The sequence below is a fragment of the Dermacentor albipictus genome, chromosome 2 (genome assembly GCF_038994185.2).
Source record: "Dermacentor albipictus isolate Rhodes 1998 colony chromosome 2, USDA_Dalb.pri_finalv2, whole genome shotgun sequence".
Classification (NCBI taxonomy): domain Eukaryota; kingdom Metazoa; phylum Arthropoda; class Arachnida; order Ixodida; family Ixodidae; genus Dermacentor; species Dermacentor albipictus.
In genome coordinates, this window is record NC_091822.1 from 205248322 (window position 1) to 205267741 (window position 19420).

General features: G+C 50.2%; 2 protein-coding genes across 7 annotated transcripts in view; one reads left to right on the plus strand and one right to left on the minus strand.

Moving 5' to 3' along the window:
* Positions 1-10128, minus strand: part of LOC135903398 (uncharacterized) — a 267763-nt gene extending 257635 nt beyond the window's left edge. For both annotated transcript variants that reach the window (XR_010564784.1, XR_010564785.1), the window contains exon 1: positions 9962-10128. The gene's annotated coding sequence lies outside the window, so the exon portion shown is untranslated. The remainder of the gene's footprint in view (positions 1-9961) is intronic.
* LOC135903397 (RNA-binding protein Musashi homolog Rbp6-like) overlaps positions 1-19420 on the plus strand; it is a 1054134-nt gene that overhangs the window by 338123 nt on the left and 696591 nt on the right. The window lies entirely within an intron of this gene.

Here is a 19420-nt window from a genome sequence, read left to right on the forward strand (position 1 = left end):
GAAACAAGAAGATAAAATTAAATCAAAGGGTTCTGCTGAACTTAACTCCAATTGAAAGAGTCAACAGATGGCCCGGCCAGCCCAGGAGCGCCAGCTTCGCGCTCAGGCGCGAAATGTTGAACGCGCGATAGAGAACGTGCCGGTACGTCAGTGACGGGGGGAGGCGCGAAGACGTACCGGTACGTCCGTAACAGCGAGAGTTTTAGCAGTGCCGTATTACGGTACGGTAAGTGCGGTATACGGTACGGTATTACCGTTCCTTACTAACTAACTTACCGCGATAACCAGCTGCGTGTGCCGCTCGATGCGTACGGAAATGTGATAATGATGGTAGCGGCTAACATTGGGGCTATGCAGAATACAATAACTATGCGCTGAGCGCGAAATATTCATTTTGACGAATACTATAATGCTTTAGCTTGCCCATACACGCATTATTCTTTACAGAAGTGCCCGGCTACGGCAAACTTCGACGCAAGTCACAAGGCCGGTAGCGACATCTTGTGACACTTCGTCCTGCAGCACGTTAAACGTTTTGTTACATAGGTGTTATCTAATGAATACATAAAAAAGGGTTTGTTTCTTGTAAATTGCACCGCTGCTGACACATTACACCAGCAAATAAGTAGAATGCAGTTAGTTACTGCAATAAAAACTCTGCGTCCCCTCTAAGTAAACTCTGAATCACTAGATGGCGCCACCTACCTGTTTTTTTTATGCCACTGTTTACTTGTTGCCACTTCGTCGCTCCGCAGAAGGTGATTTAAAGTAACCTCTTGCCTTGGTATTATCACGGTAAAAAAAAGCACGCGAGACGTGGACTATGTGGCCGACACCAGCTTCTCACTGTTTTTGCTTGGTGCAGCTCGGCTCGCGACACATGGGGCCAGCCGAGCCTTACCGATTCCTTACCGTGTAGTATGCCGCACGGAAAGTCATTCTGTATGGTAAAGCTGGCGCATGCGCAGTCCTCGACCGGGGCGGTATTACGCACTTACCGTACCGTATACCGTACTTTCCGTAGCACCGCTAAAGGACCCTAATGTCATGCCTACGTTAAAGAAGTTATGCAGATCCCATGCACTGTGGAAATCGACGTAAGCAAAGCTTTCCGTGCTGGATGCTTTCATTGACGATAATTAGCGGTGATGTTGACGGCTGAAGCTTACTTTCTTCAACGTTTAGTCTTACACGATGGCGTTGAGTGGATGTTAAACGTTACCTTGCGTGCACCACTGCTATTTGTAGGCGTTGTGCACAGAGCACACAGGGAGAGGTGTTTGCTTGATGCGTTGTTGGGCACTATATTTCATAACGTCTGAGGGCGTTGAGCATTGTCATTGCCTCACATGGCATGTCCCACCGTGGCAGAAGTATTAAACTTGAATTGGATTATGGGGCTGTACGTGCCAAAACTCCAATCTTATAACGAGGCACGCCGTAGTGGCAGACTGCGGATTAATTTTGACACCGTGATGTTCGTTAACGTGTCCCGAAATCCAAGTGCCCCTGCATTTTCCGTTTCGCCCCCGTCGAAATGCGGTTGCAACGGTCGGGATAAAATGCGCGACCTCGAGCAATGCCATAGCTGCAAAGCTACCGTGGCGGGCACAGAAGTGTTGATTTGACGGTCGACTGCTTCCGTAGTGTCATAGTGTCGCCCTGCGTAGTTTGTCCACTTCACATACTTGCATGGTCTTTATTGTTCAGAAATAGCAGCAACGTACTGTGCCGTGTCTTGAACTTAAGCTTATCCAGTTTACCCGCAATGGCTTTCGTATAATGGTAGGGTTTCCTTGCCCTCTCACATCACGTTCCCGTCATTTGCCAATTTCTGGCTACTTCATCCTGCGGCAACTGCGCTTTTATTTTCGCATGCCTTTGCTCTCGGATGCTTTCTGTTGTTCGGCGATCGCTTCTCGTATCTTCCTGTTCCACCATCTTTTCAGTTTCTTTTTTTCCTTTCCAACGAACATGTTGCTTCTCTTTCCGTATTTCTGGTGTTATTAGTTTGAAGCTCACTACATTCCCACTCTTCGCTTGGCCATTTGCCAAGTTCTTCCTCGACTCTTGTGATTATATTTCTTATTTGTTCAGTGTTCAAATTGGGACTGGTCATTTTGCGATCCTTGCTTCTCTTTCCCAACTACATATCCCATTTTCGAAATAATGCGTTTATGGTCAATCCTTATGCTGCTATACCCTACCTCGTCAATGAACATTTTTTTAACTTATGATAAATTCCTTCTGTCATCAGACAGTAATCAGTGGTCGACTGCCGTTTTTTCCACTTTCCACGTTGTCTGCCCGTCACACTTCGGCCCTGTGTTCACGATAACGAGGTCACGTTGCTTACAAAGATTTAGCATTGACTTCCCGTTGTGGTCGGTGTAACCATCTAGATCCTGTATGTGGGCATTCATGTCACCTAATAGGATAATTTCACCATCATTCCCGAAACCCTTAATATTAGCAATTGGGCGTACCACTAACTTTTTATTCTTCTCTTTGTGATTATTTCCGGTCCACAAATTCGTTACGCCCAGCCTAAATTTTCTTTCCACTCATTGTACCTGATAACCAAAGATGCTCTTGACATTTTGAATTTACTCTTTTCCATTTGGCTCCCTGATCGATGAACATTCCGACTCCCCTGCCTTTCTTTACGAGTCAGTTCCGTTGCACCCTTCTCAAACATAATTATCAGTCACTGGCGGCTCTTCCGCGTCTGTAAGGTGCGTTTCTGTAACCGTAAATGCCCCTATTTGTTTTCTATTTAACTGCTCCTCAATTTCTGCCCACTTTTCCTTTCTTCTGCCGCTCTGCATGTTTATGTAGTTTATTGCATGGCGAGCTCTCTTTTTTTTGGTTTTCTGCCTTTTTCTGTACGTTATTGATGGCGATGCTGTTCTGAGATTCCCCTAGGGGACCTTCTTCATTACTGCCTACAATGGCCTCCTGAGCGCCTGGGGGCCCTATAAAAATGCAATGGCGCTACCAGCCAGTCGTCAGCCCATTTCTCGTCCAAGCCTGTAATCGAGGTGGATCCCGTCTCGTTTAAAACCACCACACCTCCTCACTTCCCTGTTTACTTCGGCAACCTCGAAACCTTTCTATCGGCTCATTGTCCATATAGCCTCGTTGGCAGCCACTACGGCTCTTTGTACGTGACTGTCACGTACAGGCACCTCCGGCCCCGTGCGCACCTCGATCTGCACCTGAAGGGGCAGCTCGCCTAAGTCGTCTACCCCGTTCGCCAAGCGCTGGGATAGTCCTGTCCCTTTTTTGTTTAGGACGTCATTTAGCCCACCTGCTACTACGGCAAGGTTGCATCCGTAGGCATTTTCCGCGAGCTTTGCGTTTTCTCGCTCCATGGCAGAACCCAGTATCCGCCCCGGAAATGTCCCTACCGCCACTCTTTTATCGCCTTTCAACCACCTCAGAATTGTTTCTGAGCACCTAGCCAGGTTTGAGTTGCCGGCGATAATCAGTCTTTCGCTCTCTCCTACTGCCGTGGCCTCTCCCTGCTTCCCTTTGTTATCCTTTTCCGTTTGATTCGGACTTGGCAAGGGGCACTGGCTCCTGCGCTCCTGCTTTCCCTTTGTGGCGGACTCAGAGTAGCTGCAGTTCTTTCCAGCTACCCCCTCCCCACGTTGCACGCATTCTACGTGCTTTGCTGACATGAAGCCATACTTGTACCACCATGTCGGCCGATGACGCAGCGCTTCCCTGAAGCCTGCGGAACCCCCGAGAAAAATGACGGTTACAGAACCTTCGTCAGTGCGAGGAACTTATGACAGGGAAGCCGAATAAAAAAAAGTTGTAACGCTCCTTACAAGTCCTATAGGGGTTCGTTTTGCCATTGCTCGAAACCAAAGACTTTGAAAAAGCTCCACTATGCAATAAGCACCAAGTGACGACTGTCAAAAAAAAAAAAAACACACGTTCACGAAAGAACTCTTTTGACATGTTGGCTGGCGCAGACTTATAAATTCTTAAACTACGTAGCCTAAAGGAAGACAGAACTCAGTCAAAATCCGATAGTTGCCCTACTCCATCACAAAACCGCGATGATTTCGTAGGAGAGTTCGATGAAAAGTAACAATGCCGACACCAGTACAGTGAGACGTTAAAATATAAAGAAACAGTTCACGTTAAATGCGTGTTTGAACGCAATGACGTGTTCTACAGTGACAAAAAAAAAGCTTCTCTCAAGTAATATACAGCGCGGTCCATGTTGATAATTTCAGCTTGTTTTACAAGATTACGGAACCCTTGCGTGTTTCAAGAAATAAAGTTGGAGGCTTCAGCCATACGATATTAAATAAACGTGCATGGACTGACCTTTATGTGCTGTTCAAGTAGGTGCCCCGAGAACCTCTCCTGGGGTCAGACACTACACACATCACAAAGCACAATTCGAGCATCCGGAAGAAGTTTCTTTGGTCACTGCTGTTGTGCCATTACCACAAGCCCGGATTCCGAATCTGCAAGATGCAGAATCTATCCTGCGAGCGCCCTAATTCTCCCTTCACAAGTCAAGATGCTGAGCCGTCAGGCAGCGGTGTCCTGCGGGAGAAGCATCGGCAGGCGACGTGTTTAGACGTGTCAGCGTGTGCCAGACAGCCCGGCGCCGCACCTCCTTTTGCATGGAGGTCTCCGCGCGCGCGAACTTTGAACCGGGTGGCCAGCGCGGTCGCTGGTTGGACCCCTCGGACGACCGTCGTGTGCTGACTTTGTATTGGGCCGTTTGAGTGACAATGGTTCCTCGGGGATTATAAAAGCAGCGACGCGCTGCCTGAAAAACAGGATCCGCCGACCCACCGGGAGACAGTGTCGCTCCCGACTGGGGTGAGATGTGTCACGCGTTTTCGCCGGACGTTGCCGTGCGGGAACAGTCGCGGTTGTATGAGCTCTCGGGCCCAGTGCCGATCCGATCGTGTCCTGTACAATGACCTGTATATAATGTATAAAATCCCTTTCGTTATTCTCATCGACGCCTGGCTCGGAGTCTTCGCTACCAACGCTCTGTCACGAAACGGGTGACGAGCGCTACGGGACCACAAAGTCGTAATAGTGGTGCAGCGGTGCAAAGTCGTAACACTGGTGGCAGCGGTGGGATTGACCGGCATCAGCTACCTCGGCGCGGTGAGTGCCTGAAGTTTACCTCAAACACCAGACTTTCTTTGACACAGGTTATAGTAGCTTAGGGAAGGATTTGGTGTTGCACTGTGATAACCTTGTGTGTTTCAAGCCTAGTAAGAGTGTTTTGAACACCAGGGGATGCTGAGGGGGTAAACAGGGCAGTGTGTGATATACTTGCATATGTCTTACTAGTAGTGTTATAGTAGCGTACGGCAGGTATATTCAAAAAGGGTAAACAGCAGGAGGACAGTGTGAACGATGGAGAAGTACAAGGTGAAGGAACTTCTCGAAATTTGTGAGGAGTTGGGCATTGAGTTGGGCTCAACCAAAAGAAAGAATGCGATCCTTGAGGTCATGAGGACTGGGGATGTAACGGCTGAGGAAGCCGCAGAGGCCTTGGCGGGTATCAATGAACGTCGGGAAAGGGAGGAAAGGAGAGAACAGCAACGTCGCGAGGAGGAAAAGGAGGAAAGGAGAGAGATTCGTGAGCACGAGCTTAAAATGAAAGAGTTGGAGACCCGAAATAGCTCGCCAGCGCCTAGTCTCACTTCCAATGTTCCAAGAATACGCGATCAACTTCCACCCTTTGTCGTCGGAGAGGATATGGCCAAATACCTCGTGAAATTTGAGCACGTGTGCGAGCGGAATAGCATTGAGCGATCCCTCTGGGCACAGAATCTGTTAGCGTTGCTTCCTGGGGAGGCATCAGACGTAATAACTTGCTTATCGAAAGAGGCGTTTGAGAGCTACAGTGATGTGAAGGAAGCGCTACTGCGGAAGTACAAATTGTCGCCCGAAGCTTTCCGGCAGAGGTTTCGGTATGCAAAAAAGGGCAAGGAGTCGAATGTTGACTTCGCGTTTCGTCTAAAAGCCGACCTGGTGGAATGGCTGAAGGGCGAAGAGGTTTACGACGACCGCGACAAAATCGTCGAATGCATCGCGTTGGAGCAGTTCTACCGTTGCATTGATGAGGATGTCAGGCTCTGGCTGCAAGATAGGCTAAAGGAGGTTAAGCTAAACAAGGCAGCAGAGTTGGCGGAAGAGTATTACACCCGCCGCAGCTTGCACAGCAAGGCAGTGCGCGTAGAAAAAGCTGATAGAAGAGATGGGTTTTCCGGGAAGCCCGACGAACGGAAGCAAATCACGCGACGCGAGTTTCGGGAAGACGAATCCCTTACCAAAGAAACTGTAAGGGAAGGACAGAATGCATCTCAGAATGATGACGATGGTCCGAAACAGCGAAACGAAATGACGCGTTCTTTTGAAAAACGGAAACCGTTAACCTGCTACAATTGCAAAAAGCAAGGGCACATCGCTGCAAGCTGCCCAGAGAGAATTGCTTTTGCAACGATACAGGAAACTCACAAAAACATACGTATATTGGAGCCCCATGTGCAGGAAATTAAGGTAAACGGCAAGAAGTGCCGAGCACTGCGGGACTCTGCAGCAACTATGGACGTTGTTCACCCGTCTTTCGTCTCCTCGAGTGATTTTACGGGAGAGTGCGTTAGGATACGGCAAGTGGCCGAGAAGGAGAGTGTCTGTTTACCGATCGCAACGGTTATCATTGAAGGAGAGTTTGGGAAACTTAACACCGAAGCCGCTGTGTCAGCCGCCCTCCCGGAGCAATTTTCCTACCTCTTCTCAAATAGCTCGGAGCAGCTGCTGAGGGATCAGGGCAAATCATTCTTTGCCGACGTGGCGTACATGGCCCTCACGAGGTCCAAAGCGCGCCCGCTGTCGAGGGAACTTGACTTTGCGTCGGTGAGCGAACAGCGGTGCGGCACACGGACTGATCAAGGTAACTTGAGTGGCGAGCAGTCACGGGAGAGGCAGAGCTCGGAGGCTGGCCTAGACGAGCCGGTCCTGGAAGTGAGTGGGAGTGACGCGTGCAGTGCTAGCCGCGATATAGACGCGACGCCGCAATTAGGCGACGCGGGCTCCACACTCGCTCCGGTTTCCGCCAGCTGGCAGGAGCAGGCTGCAGTTGAAAGGGGAACTCGGATTCGCGAGCAACAGGAAGATTGTTCACTAGCCGATCTGAGGAAAAGCGTCAAACGGGGAGTGAAAAAAAAGAGGGTTTCATTTGGCAAGGAATCTGGCTTATTGTACCGCCGCTACACGGATAAGCAGGGTCGCAAATATAAGCAGCTTCGGATTCCGCGAAAATATCGCCGGGAAAAATGAATGACCTCATTTGCTTCCTCAGAAGTATGTTTTCGGTCCAAGTGATTTCAAGGGGACCATTCTATTTGTAATTATTATTGCTGATTAATAATTGTTTCTATTTTGTTGTGTTGTTGATTTGAAAACTGGTTGTTTGATCCTTGTGTACCAGATCGTACACCTGCCTCTTGTTGCAGCGGGAGCAAAAAGAGGGATAGCAATTTAGTTAGATTGATTTGGATTATGGCCTTGTCTGGTGTTTGACGGGAGACAGAGGGCACTTGTTCGTGTTGGGTGTTGCCTTTTGCCGGTCGGTTTTGCAAGCTGCAGAACGACCAAGCGGGACCAGTGGCGAGAAGCAAGGTCTTAGGAACGACCCGAGCGGAGCTGGTCAAGGTGCCTTGGCGACGACGCGGTGAGCAGAGCTCCTGTCCTGGCGAGTCGGACCTGGGCACGTGAAGTTACCTGGCGTCCCGACACTGGACGTGAACTTGGACGAGCCTCACGAACGTGCGCGCCCGGCATCCGAGCCACGTGGAGGCAGCTCGTCTTCCCGGCGCCTTATCTGAGGGCGGGGATGCTGTTGTGCCATTACCACAAGCCCGGATTCCGAATCTGCAAGATGCAGAATCTATCCTGCGAGCGCCCTAATTCTCCCTTCACAAGTCAAGATGCTGAGCCGTCAGGCAGCGGTGTCCTGCGGGAGAAGCATCGGCAGGCGACGTGTTTAGACGTGTCAGCGTGTGCCAGACAGCCCGGCGCCGCACCTCCTTTTGCATGGAGGTCTCCGCGCGCGCGAACTTTGAACCGGGTGGCCAGCGCGGTCGCTGGTTGGACCCCTCGGACGACCGTCGTGTGCTGACTTTGTATTTGGCCGTTTGAGTGACAATGGTTCCTCGGGGATTATAAAAGCAGCGACGCGCTGCCTGAAAAACAGGATCCGCCGACCCACCGGGAGACAGTGTCGCTCCCGACTGGGGTGAGATGTGTCACGCGTTTTCGCCGGACGTTGCCGTGCGGGAACAGTCGCGGTTGTGTGAGCTCTCGGCCCCAGTGCCGATCCGATCGTGTCCTGTACAATGACCTGTATATAATGTATAAAATCCCTTTCGTTATTCTCATCGACGCCTGGCTCGGAGTCTTCGCTACCAACGCTCTGTCACGAAACGGGTGACGAGCGCTACGGGACCACAAAGTCGTAATAGTGGTGCAGCGGTGCAAAGTCGTAACACTGTGTAACTCCGAACGGCTATCCAGAGCCTAACGAGTGGCCACGTTCGTGGCAATTTGGGCATGTTGGTATGCAGTAGTAAAGGTTGTGAATAGCGTGAGAATACACACAGAGCGCTCTGTCTCACCTGTATTCCTCTCACACTCTTGCACTATTCACAACATTTAGTAGGGGCACTCCTTTACTTCGCGCGAGACTGTCATTTCTACGTCGAACCCATGTAGGCTACCTAGCAAGAGTCCGGCGCTAAGCAGTCTGGCGGTAGCGGTGCAATAGCGAGGTCGAGACCGGCTGCGGATCATTCTTTGCCCCATTCTTGCCACTTTGCGGTAGGTAGGCCGGCCTGGCTACGCTTTAGTAAACTCTCTACTTTAGTAAACTACTCTCCCTGCCCGAAAATAGGGGTAAGCGAAGCTTGCTCTGCGTGCACCTGACCTTCGTCGCGGTTAAGTAACCCACAGGTCACGGTGTCGGATTGCTTCCGCCTCCCGCTCCCTCAGCTCGGAATCTTCTCGTTGCTCTCGCATTGCCTGTGCGCGGGTGGTTCTAACGGCTGTATCGGCGCGCCGGTGGCGAGCTCTTTCACGGGCGAGTTGTCGCCACCGCTCATCGAAGGCTGCCTGTTGCTTGGGGAAATGCACAATGCGTGGCCGTCCCATCCGTTTTCCGAGACTGAACTGAAAGGAAATGAAGCCGGTGCAGTGGGCGCGAAACGGCTCTAAGGGCCGATTTACGCTCGAGCCGGCCATCGCCGCAAGCCGCAGCGCACGCGTGTGGTCGCGCGAAAGATTGCACGTATCAAACACTTGTGCACAAATTTCGGTTTACAATGTGTAAGGTATACACTGTGCACGCTGTGTAAACGGTAATTTGTGTACAAGTGTTTGATACGTTCAATTTTTCGCGCGACCGCAAGCGTGCGGTGCGGCTTGCGGCGATGGGCGGCTCAAGCGTAAATCGGCCCTAACAGCTGGATCGGCGTGTGGACGGTGAGCCCTTTCACAGTCGAATTTGCACCGCGGTTCGTCGAACACTGCTCGTTACTCGGGGGAATGCCCTGGTAGCAACTGGGGTTTTCTCGCGTGACTACATCGCCACCGAAACTTGTGAGCCGATACACGCTTCGCTTGAAAAAATAATAATCTGTTACCGATGGTGAAATCAAACCTATGCACAGCTGCACGTCGCTCGAACCACTTGGTGACTACTGCAGACACGAAGTTTCCCAAACCCCGTGCTATACAACTGCGTTTACCCTCATACATAGTCCCCAATATGTAAGAGTTCGCAAAGCATGCGAGCACCGCGCTGGTCTCGATCACATTATCTGGGCATTACCAAAGCCTCACCTACCAAGACTCATCGCACTAACACAAGCATCACAACTACGACCGAGCAGTGGGAGACTTTGCTGCTCACCTTGGACGCAGAAGAGCAGCTCTGGGCCGTCCGGATGGCCGAAGACGCCGCCAGGAAGCAAGGACTGTCCGCAGACTAAGGAAGAGGGGAACCCCCGCCTCTCGTGGACCCCATCAAGGACGCGTTTTATCTCTCCCTTTACCAAAGCTAGCCAGCTCTTTCAAGCGCTCGGCGCGTGTGCCACGTGCCACTTCCGCGTCGTCTTTCCTTGTGACAATTCGCGCTTTCAGAAGCCGTGTTGGACTGCATGATCTCCGGCACCGACCCACTTTCCCCAGAACTTTCCCCATAACAGTTTACGCTACGTAGAAACTGCAATGTTCTACCAACTTCATGAGTGCCGAAGTTAATAATGCTTTAACATTTATTCACCGGAGTACAAATGCCAGAATCTTTTGAACATACGTAGCCATAGGTGCGTGCGATTGTTTAGCACTAAGTGCTGACGACTTCAAAATCCACGGTTCTACCGCTTACGCTCGTCCACTACCCATGCAGAACTCAACAATAGTCGTGTCGTCACCTCGCGTCGAATGGCCGGCGTAGATATGCCTTTGCTGCCATGCGATCGTCTTCGACGTGGCCGTCGTCGTGCTGCTCTCTTGGCACATGCCATCAACACACACAACAACCTAATTTACGCGAAGAGCTTGTTCATCTTGTAGGAACCCCAAACAATGCTGGATACTCGGTACCTGCAAAATACATGGCATCACATGGATTCCCACAATGCATGGGACCTGCATAATTTTTCATCACGCGTTGCAGCGTTCACAAAGAGAGAGAGAGAACTTATAAGCGAAAGGCTGGGATAAGCCTTTCGCTTATCCTTTCGCTCGGATAAGCGAACCAGGATAAGCTCGGTAGGCAACTCTGCACTGGGGAAGGGGGAAAGGGAGTCGCGAATCTGACATGGCGAAACCAATGCAACTTCGTCGGACGGAGCCACAGAGTCGGTACATGTAGGGATGTCCGTGACGTTGGTGCCTCCAGCAGGCGATTGAAAACGAGTGCTGACGGCGGCAGCCGAAGCGCGGCGCGCGCTGTGCCTTCAAGCGCGGCTGTTAGAGGCCACGTCGGCGAAAGCACGCGTTTCGTTCCCGGACGGGGAGGTCAGCGAACGTGGTCATGGCCGCGCTGGTTTCCTAGCGGGACATGACATGTTGTGACTAGCGGAAGAGGCCACGTCCACCGTAGCACGCGCTTGTTTTTCTTCCGGGGAGGCCTGCAAGCATGGCGCGCTGCGATTACACGAGCTTCATGCTTCGTCCTTTTTTTTTTACCAATGCTTGGTGGAGCCAAAGGCAAGACACCATTGTTTGTGTCCATAGTCACCCGCGGAGCCCTGAGTGCAGCCCTGAGTGCAGCCGCTGGCAGAGGGGGAAAGACCCTAGCAGCTGCGCACACGTCAACGGGCACAGGTGCGCACACCTGTCGCCTTCGCGGCCGGGACTGTACAGAACGGTACTGTTCACGACAATGACCGCTGGAGCCACGGGAACGACGCATACGCTGCAAGCCGCGATAGTACAGACATAGTTGGCGACACGGTTCGTGGCGCTCACCTCTCTTGGAACGAAGCGGGCACCTGTGAACAGCCCACGTCGTCCACTCATGTGATTATCGTGTTGACCTGCAGAACCTTGCCGTACGTATGGTAACCGTTCCTGGACGAGTATTTGGTTCGGAACGAAGGACGGCAACAAAAGGCATGCGACGTTGGTGACACGTGGGTCGAGATGCATGCGTCGCTTGCTGCTTCCCACACGCTCGCCAGCGATGACCAGTCACCGATCGTCGCCGATTAGAGCCTTGTAAGCCGTGCTCTTTACGGTGACTTGGAAGGTTGGGACTCCCACAGCGGCCAACTACTGGGGACGTCGAGTCGACGATCGTCCTGGGCTCACTCCCCGCACGGACGATATGGAAGACTTGGAGTGGGTCCATGCCGCTACAGCTGCCACGATGGCTTGAAGAGATGCACGTCCCTGACGTGCAACACACTGGGACGTGGACAGGAGCTGGCTCTCATCTTCTTGTTGTGGTCATACATGCGGCGCACTTCTCTGCGCGTACACCTGTCGCCAGCATTCTTCCCTTCAGAAGTGTCTGTCCTTCTGACATCGCGGCGTAGATGTCTCACTCTGTGCACCCGCCCGATTTGGTGTCTGCAGGCCTGCATATCTTGGGAGAGGTGTAGTGCATATGCATAGACACGTGCAAAACACATGAAATTAAGTTTGTGGGTGCTAGACACGAGCATGTAATGAGGTTACGTCTTGTATGGGACGATAGTCTATCCAAAATAGCACGCATTGCCGTGAGTGGCATAGCATTTGATGGACCGCTTCATTAAAGCTTTGATTCACATACATTCCGTTACGGGCGTTGTATCTCCAATAATCCCTTATCGGCACATTGATCTCCTCCGATTTAAAGTGTCTTTAGTATAGCAGAAATCACTGCTGTGCAGTCTTGTTAACCTCACGATTAGAGGTAGCCTACACAAGCACAACCCGCGGGATTAACCCCTTTGAAGTGCTTCATGGCGATCACTGCCGACGGCGTGTCCTTAGCCCTAGAGTACCGTCTGGAAGGGTGCGTGTTTATTAAGGATGCATGCTATTAAGCCCGCGCAGATTAGTGTGCGGCGTGCAGTTTTAACAGGCTTATTCGCAACCGCAACCAAGATTACGGCGGCGCTTGCTGTCGCGCCGGCACGTCCGTCTTTGCCGGATCAATGCTGAACCACTGGGGGACGACGGTGCAAGTCTTTTGGCGCATGCGCGGTGGCTATATTCAGATGATATCTCTCTCTCCAGTAGAGTGAGCGAGAGAGGACATTAACTGGCGCACATTGCGAAGGCGCGAAGAGTGCACCTCGGCCGGCAGCTGCTTCTCGGGCAAATGGGGGCGGCCTCATTCGCCATCGCCGAGCAGCAAGCGCGGCCCGCGTTCGTGAAGGCCATGAATTTTTCACTGGCGGCGCCACGAGGAGGGTAGCGTGCACAGCGCGCTTCATGTGTAACAGTAATAATAAAGCGCATAAGAAGCGCCGACTGCGAAACTAAAATCACGTGCTTTAAGGACACTAATTTACAATCTCTAATTAAATAAGCTTACCCGCTCGCAGAACTGATTCACCTCTTACAGGCGGTTTTACCGAATGTGTTCTACGCCATGAGCTATCTGTTCAGATAATTGAGCACGTGAACAAAAATAATAGGGGCGGCGCGAAAGTCGCAAATTGGTTTGAAATGTCTCCACTGTACACAAGGATAAAAAAAAAAAAACGACGGGCGATAGGTGCCGGCTACGCGCGGCTTTGCCGCCACGGTCTCCAATAATAATAATAATAAAGAATAACGCTCTCTGGGAGTATAAGTCTCAGAATATCTAGTGTAGTTTGTGGCATGCTTTGAGGATGAATATTTCGAAACAGACGCTAGTCTAGTGATTTCTTCTAAGAGGACATGTCTTGAAGACCGACCAGCTTTGATTTATTCGACACGCGAGAAGCAGATTTAACTAAAGAGACAGTTAAATATATTCTGTTTTTAGTAATAATAATAATAATAATTATTATTATTAGTATTATTATTATTATTATTATTATTAGTAGTAGTAGTAGTAGTAGTAGTATTCATGTAAACGCATATAGTACCAAACAGAGCCGAAGAAATGCGGCCTAGCAATTGGCTCCCTAAAAGTAATCTACGCCACCTACATGAAGAGGAGAGAGAAGAGGACAAATGGAGAAAAATGTTCGGCAGAACCCATCTCACGGTGACTGTCGACGGTAATGCGTCTGGCATTGAATCAATATAGCAACACAAAGTATTGTCACTGTCGAGACGATTTATATATGAGGCCTGTACGGCAGCGGAACTCCTCTTTCGCTCTGCGCTAAGAACACTGGGCGCCATCTGGCGCCGCCGCCGCCAAGCCTGCGCGTCGCCTCCGAAAGGCGTACGAACGCTGTGGAGCGTGTCGTGCGATGGCCGGGCTACTCTCTCGCGCGTCCTTCCATGTCCTCCTCCTCGCTCGCCGCTTCGTGCAGGCTGCAGACAACCGCGGCGTCTGCTACGGCGTCCGTCATTCCCGTGCACACTCCAAGGGACGCGTTGCCGGCGCGCGTGTCTATAAGCGATTTGTAGGCAGCACAGGGTTTTTGGTGGACAAAAATAGCGTGGAAAGGAATAATTACGTGTTGATAGTTAAGCAGGTTAAATTTTTGAGGGTTTACAGTCAAATAGCACTAGTAAATAAGCTGACTCACGCGGTCACGTAATGCTGCAGCCTGGAACGGTTTTGAAACGCGTTACGACTTCTTGTTGGCGTAATAGTTTGTGCACCATCCAACGTGAACTAGGTTGCACGAAACCCACTGTTTTCTTCCACAGGTGAAAAATAATGCATTTACTTGAGCATTCGCATAGCATAGATTATCGAATGTTGAATGACCATGTTACCAGGCATTGCTGTTCTTCAGGTAGCTCTGCGCAACGAAGCTGCGTTGCTTGGAAACAGACAATTACCCAGCAATAGCAATAAAATTTCATCAGAGCAACTTGATAGTGAAGATAAGAGTGAGCAAATGACGAATGAATACGTGATTGTTGTCACGTAGTTGCGATTTGAATATGTGCTTATTATGAACTGTCATTTGTCACACGTCTTCGGCAGAGTTCCGCGGACCACAGAGCATAGTCTATAGGAAGATGAGCTTTTAATAAATTTAAACAAAGCATTGATGATATTATTGGGCGGCTGAACTTGATAAGTAAAAGAACGGAAGTGAGAAAAATGAACGTACGAAGAAAGTGTGCATCTGAAAGGATAACTATAGAGTGAAACAGATATGTGTGAACTGTGCCTCCGCACCTGGAAATCCGATTTCGCCACGGTAGGCTCATCGCTGCACAGGGGGCGCTTGCGTGCCCGTCGCCTCAAAGGCCGTCTCGCTCCGGCGGATATTTGTCGGGAGAGCCTCTCGTGGGACTGTGTGCGTGGCCACGGCTGGTCGCGCTCAAGTATGTCGGGATACAGCACCGGCGACGGGGAGCGCTGCAATACTAACTTCTTGTGCGACGGGCCAGAAAGCGGACGAGAGGGCTTTGGGTGCGTTATTTCTGGTGGTACAAGCACATAGGTCAACTTTTCTTAATTGTGCGACTATGCAAATAATAAATGCAGTTCCGCTGTTCTGCTTCGTAGCATAATATCCCTGCGGAGCAACGACGAAAAAGTGAAATTAATTTAATGGTACTATAATAACTGCCTAGATAAAGTTATCTGTTCGAGAGCACCTGGAGAACAGCGAAATACGAATTTGCAAGCACGGGCTATCATAGGCAACAGACCTGTCATGCCAAATTCTCGTCCTGTATGGAGCTTTCTGGGCGAACCTTCCTGGAATTTTCAGGCCATGGCTGGTGGGTGCTGCTCATCCTTAAAAAAAAAAAGAAAGATGAATGATGAGTTCGATGGTGGGAATAAACCTCGGTTTGAAAGAGCGGCAACTCAAATGAAAAAAAAAAACAAACGAGAACCAGCCGTGGTTCCTTAGTGGCTTCGCTGTTGGGCTGCTAAGCACGAGATCGCTGGATCAAATTCCGGCCACGGTGGCCGCATCATCATCATCATCATCATCATCATCAGCAGCAGCAGCAGCAGCAGCAGCAGCAGCAGCAGCAGCAGCAGCAGCAGCCTGGTTACGCCCACTGCAGCGCAAAGGCCTCTCCCGTACGTCTCCAACTACCCCGGTCATGTACTAATTGTGGCCATGTTGTTCCTGCGAACCTATCTCATCCGCGCACCTAACTTCCTGCCGCCCCCTGCTACGCTCACCTTCTCTTGAAATCCAGTCCGTAACCTTGATGACCATCGGTTATTTCCCTCCTCATTACATGTCCTGCCCATGTCGATTTCTTTTCTTTGATTCCGCATCTTGATGGGGGCTATAATGCGCAAAAACCCGCGCACTCAAATTTAGGTAAAAGATAAAGAACCTCAGGTGGTTCAAATTATTCCGGACTCCCTCACTATTGTGTGCCTCATAATCAGATCGTGTTATTAGCATACAAAACCCCATAATCTATCTAAAGAAAGACAGGGACGAGATGATAGGACAAGGACAAGCGCCGAACTTCCAAGAACGTTTATTGTGAACGATTCGCGAACATATGCGTGCTCTCTGAGCCAGGGGTTATCATCAGCGCATGCGTAAACATGCCAAACGTTTGTATGATAGCGTGATTGAGGCAATGCTCCTGACACTGCCTTGCTCACACGGTCCGTATCCAGCTTTTCTGGACAGGAGGGTTTAGTTAGCGTGACTGCCACCATGTGGCGTACTGACCTTAAACTTTTGAAATTTCCCGCGGTGACGTGGTGATGACGTCAACAAAACAAAAATGAAATAATTAAAAGCTATCCCTTCCCATTGAACTTCACCATAAGGCTTGTCCCACCGGCGTTTTCACTGTTCTTGATAAAGCGTATCCTCTCGTCGCCTGGAAATGACTTGTCATCCTAAGGGCGTTTAGTCGCCACGAGCGATCATTGATCTGGGCTTTTATTGCGGTTCTTTTCTTTCTGTTTCTTTTTGATGCTACGGAGTAAACAAGCTAGGGTAACCGTCAGAAGCACTCTGGCAGCCTTTCTTCAGGCGGCACGCATTCTTAACGTCCGAACATCGCACAGCGTCTACGAGAGACGCCGTCGTGGACGGCTTTTGACCTATCGATTTTGTTAAGGTGCTCCCAGCTATTTCCCTAGCGACTTAGCTATCCGCACTCATGGGCTACCGCAGGAGCGGCAAATCCAGATGTGCCTAAGTATTAAGATATATACATGGATATGTTGGTTTTACACTTTGAGGCAAAAGGTGCGACACAGGAATTGTGCAAACTGCCTCTGTTTCGTCGTCCATTAGCATGGTATGGCCGAAGCTACTCTCAATATTACGTCATATTTACTGGCCACCGGGCTAGGTACACCTTTAGGTATGACATATATAGCACTTGCAGTTAGTTTCCAAAGTAATCTCCTCTCGCGGTTATCCACGCGTGTGAAGGAAAACCGCCATTTAAAATAATTGTGCAGTAATATCTGCGGGATTTGTCTGTTCTGCATATTGCCTACCGCGTTGCCGTTCCGCCTTTTATAATACAGCCGCAGTGTAAACCAGTAGGTATCGAACGCCAATAAAGCTGCCAATATACTCAAAGATCTCGCGCGCAACTCCTGACACTTATTTGTATTCAAAAGTTGTGCGACTGCCAAGGACATCCTGAACGAACGTTACATAATAAATTATGGGGTTTTACGTGCCAAAACCACGATCTAATTATGAGGCTCGTCGTAGGGGGGGATTCCGGAATAATTTGGGCAACTTGGCGTTCTTTAACGTACGCCTAAACCTAAGTATACGGGTGTTTTCGCATTTCACACCCGTTGAAATACGGCTGCCGACGCTGGGATTTGATCCCGCGACCTCGTGCTTAGCAGTCGAATGCCATAGCCACTAAGCAAGTACGTCGGGTAAGGAATGTTGGCAGTTCGAGGGAGGTGACAGTCGGCACGTAAGAGAATTTTTTCCCATCCTCATTGCGCGAGAATCGGTACCAGCCGTCGAAGAATGACACCATAGAATGCAGTGTATTTAATGTGACGGAGGCCGGGTTCAAAATTTCCGAACCGAATCACCCTGTAACGATGACGACCAGGCATATCGCTTATACGTGCAGTCGCCTCACAGCTGCCGGGTGCTGGCGTCGGCCACAAGACCTACTTGACCTCTCTTCAAGACTTACCGACATTCTCGCCTTATTTCGCGCCATCGGCTTTTAGCTGAACTGCTTGAACAGCCAATTTATTTGTGCCGAAATTCGGTCATCCTGTCAACGTTGTGTTCTCTTTTTTTGGGTCATATGTTATATTTAAGCTAATGTTATCCTGAGATTTCTAGCGGTTTCGCCTTTCCCAAAATGCCTGCATTCGGCCTCTGTGCATGTTTTGGAGGATGCTTAATAGACGTTGAAACCATAGCACAGCCCCATGACTACGCTGCTCAAAAAGTCATTTTATTTTCCCGAGGTCTTGTGCAAGCGTTTGCGTTCTTGCCGTTCGTCAACCTCCCGATTTCCCTGTCACTTGCATCCCATTTTGGCGACTACGATCCCAGGGAAGTTGGCAGTGATGTAATGGCCATGTGATTGAAGCCGTTTAAATCAATTCTACCGTGGACGCGACATCCGCTTTTGCTCACTGCGAATGAAAATATGGCAATAATGAGCGCCACTCTTAAGCTTATAAATTCGCAGTCTAAAAAATTATGCGGATCCCACGCACTGTGCGAATCGATGTAAGCAAAGCTTTCTGTGTTGTTTGCTTTGATTTACGTTGATTAGCGGTAATGCTGACTGCGAATGTATGATTTCTTCAGCGTATAGTGCAATACGAGAGTAGTGAGTTGATGGCAAATGTTACATTGCGTGCGCTGCTGCTCTTTGTCTGCGTAGTGCACAACATACAGCGAGCCGTGTTTGCTTGAGGCGTTGTTCTGCGCCATTGTTTGTAACCTGTGAGAGGGTTGAGCATTGTCATTGCTTCACATAGCACATCGCATCGCGGCATACGTGTTATGATGCTCTACGTGCAAAACCCCTATCGGATTATCAGGCACGCCTTAGTGGCGTACTCCGGATTATAACTTTGATAGCCTGGTGTTCTTTGGCTTGCTCCTAAATCAAAATGCGCGACCATTTTTGTATTTCGCTCCGGTCGGAATCCGGCTCCCACGGAGGGGATCGCACCCGCGAATTCGAGCAATGCCACAGCCGCCAAGCTACCGCGGCGGGCACGGAAGTGCTGATTTGACGTGCGACCAGTTCAGTAGTGTCATCTATACCTTACGGTAATTAATTGCGGCTTTGCGTCTGCACGCCGTGCGGCAGTTGGCCACTTGACAAATTTGCATGGTGCTTCTTCTTTAGACATAGCAGAAACGTACAGTACCGTGCCTTCACTTTGCCCGCAACCGCTGTCGTGTAGTAGTAGAGTTTCGTTATATTCTTACGTCGCCTTTTCCCTGTCACGTCCTTCCCGCCTATATGAGAACTGCGAGCGAAGAATGGCAAAGCTGTTGTTCACTTGTTTCGCGAGTACCCCGGTTCTACCCGTTCTCCGCCTATTCTCCTTGTTCCCTCTCTACCATGCCATCTACCTCTCTGCACGACTTGCATGTTAGGATAAGGGTAAGCGCTGCAGTTTCTGCAGCGCTTTTTGCGGGGGTTCACGGATGATTACAGCTGTCAAGATGCTAATGTGACGACGCCCAGGGCGCTCCAGAGGGCACTATGCACACGTGATACGATGAAAAGGTCCAAACTAGTTTCTTGCGCCGCCTTTGCTCCTTTTCACGCTCCTTCCATGTATATGCACATTCTGAACCCT